Genomic DNA, 7,962 nt, shown 5'->3' with positions numbered 1-7,962 from the left:
AACTAAAACCAGGTCCTTCCTACTCAATGATTACCTTAACTGCAAGCCAGACATCATCAAAGGTGCAAGCGGGGAACCACAGATGTTAATGGAAGCACTGAGTCACTCCTACTACCACCTGCAGTGTTTGAACACTGTAGAGCCCGCACTGATAAATATCACTTTCTTGCTATGAAAACAGAGTGCCAGCAAAGAAATAGCAGTATCTGAAATGCAAACTTTCTCTTACATTTAGATGATCACTACCTCTTCTGTGAAGTCCTAAATGCTTTGAAAATCAACATAAGCAACCGCTGTGCTTTAGAAGTTTAATAGCTATCAATAGAGTCAGTGAAATTTTTCTAAAACATGAATTTCACCTTTTGTCATTAAAAAAGCGTCCAGCCCAAACCAAAAAGGCTCATACACTTGGCCCACTCTGAATCTTTAAAGGCTATTTGGATAATTTGAAATTTTGGACTAAATAATACAATTAATTGCAGGCAGGCAGTTTATGTACCATTTAGTCTAGAGTGAGATTTTATGCTGAAGTTATAAATTCATTTGCAACAGAAAAAAAAAAAACAGGGTGGAGCTATCATAAATAAAGCGTTAGCCCAGCTGTGAAACACTGAAAAGAGTGACAGTGTAATCAAGTGCAAGCTCAAACTACTTATTTGCTAATATACTGTAGTCATTTGGAAACACTCCTCTCCTTGCTGTAGGTCAGTGCTCTGCAGAGGTTATCATCACTGACCAAGCTCTTTGTAACATTTTCTGAGGCTATCGTAAAGGCAAGCAAGAAGCATGTGTTGATAAAGAACTGATCTGAAATGTCAGCCTTATGGGAGAAGGTGCCAGCAGAGCTAGCTGGCTTTTTTTTTCTTTTTTAACAAGTACAAGAGGATTAAAACCTTCCTGATCAGGAAGCAAACCCTGAGGAAAAGAAGCCAAAAGTCTGACAGGGCTGTGAACCTCATAGCCATAGCAATAATTTCACAAATGACTAATAATAAGGAGTCGATAATCCAAAGGATGATCTCTGAAGTGAAGAGCACCAAATTACTTCGGGGAGAAAATCAATTATCTCCAATGCAGCTGCACAGCCTACAATATGCAAATGCACAGAAGTTACCATAGTCACAGAAACCTGAATATCAAACTTAAAAGAAAAAAATCCGAGGAATTTTACAAGAATCACTAAAAAAAATCTTCTCCATGAATGGATGCATATCTGCTTTATTGACACAGCTACAACGTTATTCTAATATTCTTCATCACAAAGGCTGACAGCCGTCTGTAGATGTCAGCATCTATGAAAGAGATGCTGCACCGTGGTGAAAGCAGAACGGGGTGACTGGCTCTGGGAGGCATTACAGAAATCAAATTATCATCAAATACTGTGGGCAGATTTTTAACATCTTTTCACTTGCTGAGTCGTGTCTTACTCCATAACTGGGTCACTGAAATTAATGGAACTACTTGGAAGTAAAACAGTTCTCAACGTGCCTTAGAGCATCAGAGTCTGACCCACAGTACATATTCAAATGTCACCTTGTATTTTAATGTATCTCAGACTTGAGGGGTTTTTATAATTATTATTAATTTAGAAATAGATTCCTTACTGGGATCAGGCTCTTTTTTTCACTAGAAGCACAAATGCCTTTAGAGGAGACGTCTGAACATTTGGCCACTTGTTACTAAAAATCCCATTTCCATGCGTGTGTAATCCACGTTCCCTGAAGGTTCTGAGAGCAAGGAGCTTATTGTTAATGAAAAGGGAGAAGTGCAGCCTAAGGGCTGCTTGGGAACTCCAGATGGACTGAGGCCTCCAAGGGGAGGCTGCATTCCTCGAGCATCTGCTGGTGAGCCAGGAAAATGACTGTATGGGACAGACCTCATTTACATTGCAGTTAAGCATTGGTTTTGGGCACTTTGGTTAAAACGCATTTAACTTTTGGATTTAAGGATAATAAAATACTATTATCCCTGTTGGGGGATAATTGGCAAAAGGACTGTATCAATTGTGCTTGGAACGAAGAGTTTCCCTAATTACAAGCACCGCCTTTACGACCACACGAGGGAAACCTCTGAAAAGGCTGGGAAAGAAATGAGACAAGAAAAGTTTCTTGCAGAATAGCTTATTTAGGAGCAAGTATTTTTCTCAGCCTTGGTGTATCACTGGTATTTTCTAAAAATGGGAACAGAATGGTGTCACTTCTGAGATGTCGAATGGAGCTGAAAGTACTTGGACTCAAGCCACGGAGAGAGAGCAACCTAACTGAGGGACGTGGATAAGGACCTCCCGGCCTTATTACATGATCTGAGAGAAGGGACAGACACTTCTCTCGGGGTTAAAAAAAAAAAAAGGCAGTGAGAAATCTTTGTGCCCCACAGGTGAATCTCCCCAATTCTAGACAATAAATTTTTAGACATAACAGAGCAGATGGAAAAAGTATTTGTGAATTGCCTCAGTACTTACGGCTGTGAGAGACAGACTAGGGTTAAGACATTACTTGGAGGAGGAAGTCTCACCTAATACCATTTCACTGTTCCTCAAGCTTATTCTGTGACCCCTTTTATACCTGCCAATAATGAGCTCTTCAGAGACACTCGCTGCCAGTGAACATGTGGGGCTGAATAACACCTTCAGAGATAACTTCATTCACTGTCCCAAACTGCTGGGATAGGGCACTAAGATGGAGTTATTTAAATATTCTTAAAAAAAAAAGTAACTCCTAAAAACTTGAATATAGACCTTAATATTGCCTGTAGTACTTTGCTGAAAGCATGGTGAGTTATAAGAAGCTGCAAACGTGTCCTGTCCAAGATCCACTCAAGAATATGTACTCCCCAGGCCACACGCCATGAAACCAAAGATTGCCTCCAAGAATGGTTTAGGTCAGCCCATGAAGTTCTGGGCTTTCAGACACCCTCCCTGCTGGGGTGTTGTTGCTGAGTTAATTTTCAGTCCTGAATTAAACAGACACTGCACCAGCATAAACATGAGCACTAAGCCCTCACTGAGGGAACTCTTCTTTTTTCATTGGGTATAAAGTACAGCTGAGTGATCCTCAAAACAAACATTCGTGGCAAAAAAACCAGTCAGTCGTGGCCAAGACAGCCGGACGAGAACTACTGTGTAAGTACTGGCTCAACTACACTCTTCACTCTTTTGGAGCAGCACTGAATTATGCACACTTGCTTGCTGTAGTATATGACATGTTCTAATATTGCAAATATGTATATGGAAATAAATACTAACAGCAAAGTGTAGAGACTTGTAGAGACATACCATACTCCATGCCGCTGGGCATTCCCTTGCTTAGGCTCGTTAGTAACAAGAATTACCATACTAGAGAAATACATTGGTCTGCCTAACATAGCAAGTGAAAAGAGCTGTCTCAGAATGAGGCGCTATGAAATACTTGCATATATGAATTCTGTGAAGGCACTTATGGCATACATAGGCCTTAGAAAAGTTTTGTCCTAACACCTATTTTGTACAAGTTGGCCGATACTCTGCAACTTGAAAATCATTACCTTTTCTATCAGCTTCTGTTCTTACTCTTATTGTCAACCCAAAAGTCCAGTCTGAGGCAGCCACAACATTTAGCCTTTTAGAAGACAGATCTCATCAAGAATTCAGTTCACCAAATCTTGACAAGAACTTTTTTATTTCCGACTAGCATAGGAAGTATGTGTGTGTGTGTGTGTGTATAAAAAAAAAAGAAAACATGGGAGTTGGTTGCCTTAGTAACAGGATATTTCAGCCATTGTGTTTAGTATTGACTCAGCACTGGAAATGTACACTGTGTTGAGAAGAAATGTGGTATTTTTATTAGTCTACCCCTGTATATATGCCCATCAGCAGCAAATGCATGCTGTGTAGTTTGACTTTCCATTTCTGAGCTATGTGAAACCTGAGAAGAGAGCATGCAGAAATGAAACCAGGGCACCTGGTGCAATGTATTTTTGTTACAAGTATTTTCAGAGAAAAAACTGTTGTGAGAGTTTAAAGCTCTGCACTAAAGATATTCCTTGTCTCACAATTATACCTCCAGCAGCAGAAGCAAAAGCATATCTGTTCCATGGTTTCATAGTCTGATGAAAAAATCTACAGAAAATAGTTATGAAAGAGGGTAATTCTACAGTGCCAGTTTCCACAAGTGTATTAACGTGCAGTACAAATTTAACAAGCACTGTTAAATGCTCTTTTACCTGACATTTGGGGGGAGAGTGAGGGAATAGACATTTAAAGGGCTGTTTCAAAGCCTGCTTCAGTCTAGGAGAAGCAAGGCATCAGTTACAGCTGCATCAATTAAAATGCAGGAGAAATTAGATAGAACAGATCTATTTAATTTTGGGTCCAGCCAGGATACCAAAAGGTTTATATCCCTTCTTCCGCAAACATGCCAGGGGATTTTTCATCCTCCCAGCAAGACATTAGAGTTGCCTTTAGATGTTAAGCAAAAATCTACCACCTCCGGCTGCCGAGGTCCTGCGAGGGTGCAGGGACGGAGGCCGGGCTGACTGGGAACAGAGTGCCACCTACCGCGGCACCGAGCCCCGTCCTTTCCTCCGGGGCTGCGCAGAGCCTTGCATCAGTTTGCTCTGAAATCACAGGTAAAACTTCCCTTGGCTTTGACGGATTTTGGCTCAAGCCCAAAGGACTGCATCAGCCCCTTCCCACTTGGCTAGCGAGAGCCGACAGGATCGCAGTATGCCACCAGTGGTGCAAGAGCATGTTGCTCGGGACCTTACAGTCCCAACACACAGGGCTGATGCTGGGGAAGACTTAACTGCATGAACTAACGCGGTGGCTTGTTTCTAGTAATAAGTCTGGGCATTACCTCTTGCTCCTAGGGTAACCTGGCTATTGTACCAACAAGAAATCCACTCCTGGGCTGCTCTCTCTCATTATAATTTCAGATAGTGTAAAACACTTCTGTATTATATCAATTTAATATCTGATATGGGCTCTGTCACGGTATTATATCATACACTTACAGGATGATGGACTCCAGTCTAATATGGCTTTTCCTTCTCTAACTACTGCAATCCTCCATCCATTTTGCCATTCAGATGGAACAGAGCCTGCTCAGATAGAAAAGCAAAATGTTATAGTCACATAGAATAACTTAAATGTAATGGCAGACAGAACATTTATTCTATATTAAAAAAATAAGAGCTGGAAAATAGATGTGGAACGGCGCAACGGTGGTGAGAGGAGGTTGAACCAGACAGTTTGGCCGGTTAAAGCACTACCCAGCAAATGCAGCCTTTTTCTTTCATCATGAACAGTTTTCACCCCAATCCTGACTTTCTCAATTTTGTTTAGCTCTAAATATTGTCGCATAGATGGGTTTGCAATGGACTTTTTGGTGAACTGCTGAAAATGAGCCAAGAAGACTGTTACCGGACGGCATTATCGGACTGTGCGCTCCCCCCAGAGGGGCAGGCACGTGATTCACTATGTTTCGTGTGTAGGGCTCTCCCAATGCTCCACGAGCTGGAAAAGCCAGCGGTGCCACATAGCGCGGGTGCAAGGGAGGTTGCAAAGCACCCAGCTGGATGGAGACCAGCAGCAGGAGGAAGAGAGAGGTGGATCAGTTTCCCAGCAGCGATCACTTCCCCCAAGTCATTGAAAATGTTTGTGTTTAAAAAGAGAACTGCTTTTTTCTTCATTTCTTTTGCCATCCTTTAGTACAGGATAGAGAAAGCTTCACGCTTCTGTCAAAAGAGGAGGGAAAGAAGATAGATAATATACATTGTTTAAAAATGGCATAGAGATGGTAAGCTGATTGTCCTGATCGGCCCTCCATGAATTACCTCATTAAGAATATCATAGGCTGCAAACTAAACCGCATTTTTGTTAGGACTGCCTTTTATAGGAAGAGCTCTGCTCCTAACTGTTTACCACACATTTGAGCTAAAATCTGTCAATCTGCACTAAAAAAATTAGAGTTCTGAGAACAAGGGAAAGGTTTCAGCTAGTAAAGCATTTTATCTAATGAACTTTCCAGGAAAAAAAAATAGGCTTTGCTTGTCCTGATCAGATTTTAGGGCCACGCAATTCAAAACTAAAATATATAAACCAGTCACACAGAAACAGGCTTATCCATAGCATTCTTACCCACACACAGAAATCAGAACGAAGGAACAGAATGGCAATGAATTACTAGCCCTCAGTGACTGCAGGTAACAAGTCAACTCAATGTTATTTTATGGGAGATCCGCTGTACGAAATCAAATTACCAAAGAGGCTTAACTATTTGGCTCCCAATTACATACCCTTTGGAAGTATCCAGACATGCCATATTTTCCCTATATTGAGCCAGAATGTGTGATCCAACTTCAAAAAGCTGCATATTACTAACTATCCATACACAGCATGATATACAACTATTGTTTTGCTTTATATGAATGTAATAGCAACAAGGATGCAGACACAGATCTTTCAATTCGGATTATTTATTACCACTGAAATTGCAAAACCTTTCTTTACCATTTGTTTTTGCTTTTATTTTGCCGATATGCGTATTGCAAGTATCGTAGATGTGTAGCAGTTGCCTAACAATATTCTTTTTGAGTAGCACATCGTTATATATCTGCACCTATCCTACAGTTCTTCTGTCATACCTAACTGCTTCTGAAATGAAAGCACGGAAGGAAGATGGTTACCGTAGCGTACGGCAGACAGAGGACAGGTAGCATGTTGTATTGTTCCTTGCATCCTTTTCAGCAAAGTGAGGGTAAAGTATTGATATTGCATGAAATGATCTGAATCTATGTCTCCTTGTGAGGGAGAAGACAGCTACAGTGGGAATAAACAGGTAAGGAAAAAAAAAGGAATGTTTGTTGTTCCTGCAGCTGAAGCTGTCAAGATCCTTAGGAAAGGGAAAATCTGAAAGAATCGACATCTGTCAGCTCTGCTCACTTTGGGACTGACTGACAGCAAGAAAAGAGCTATTATACTGAGATGGGAAACATTTGGGGCTTCTCCAGAACATATGAAGAGATGCATTCTCTGTCCCAACAATTCAGCAGAAATTAATATACTTCTATTACATCTTTCTGAGATTGCAAAATCCCACCCTCACACTGCTGCTTAATTGTAATTACTGGTACTGTGGGAGCACCTCAGCATGCCGACAGCCCCAGCCCCCTTTGTGCTATGTGCTAAGAACAGCAAAAAAAAAAGCAGTCCTGCCCAATGAGACTGTTTGCACATAGTCAGAAATGTTTCTTAGAACCACGACATAAACATACTGTTGCATTTTTATCAGCATTTTGTATTCGGTAAAAATATTCTGAAGCTTAAGGGCTCAGTGCCCACAAATATGCTGGCACGCAGATTTCACATATCGTGTAAAGTCTACTACTGTGCTGGTGTGTGCATATGCAATAGCTGATTTTTCAAATAGGCAAAAGCATGCACTTGCATATCTGAGCAGCAGGACTGAGCCAAAAGCATGGCAATGAATTATTGGCTGCAAGAAGGTATTGATGCAGTCCAGCAGACCTACACACAGCACAATCATTCAAGAAAGAGAGAGAAAGCTGGCACGGGACTTTTATTTTATTGTCATTGCACAGAAAGACTCATTTCTGCTTCTGTGGATGGATCATTTTCCGTAGCAGTGCACACTTCTTCTAGAATGGCTCTACCTTTACGGTATCTGCTTTCAAGAAACTTCTCTCCAGGCTAAACAGACAGTTGCTACTCACATGACAGTGCATGGGGGAGTGATGCTGAGAAAAGAAGACACGCTATGGCTAACATCTTTGCTTGTCTTGTAAAAGTAGTCTGACTAATGTCGGAATGATTCCATCAATATTGTCAGAAATAGGTTTAAGAGCCCTCCAGGTACGTTGCAAGCCTTGGCACAGGCAATGACTAATGCAAAATGGATGCCAATTGACCAGAGGTTCTGGGAAGGTACGAAGCAACACTAAGGACCTTGACTTAGGCTGATGACA

This window comes from Pygoscelis adeliae, unplaced genomic scaffold (assembly GCF_000699105.1).
Source record: "Pygoscelis adeliae isolate BGI_AS28 unplaced genomic scaffold, ASM69910v1 Scaffold14, whole genome shotgun sequence".
Classification (NCBI taxonomy): Eukaryota; Metazoa; Chordata; class Aves; order Sphenisciformes; family Spheniscidae; genus Pygoscelis; species Pygoscelis adeliae.
The sequence above is the reverse complement of the archived record's forward strand: the minus strand, read 5'-3'. Positions refer to the sequence as shown.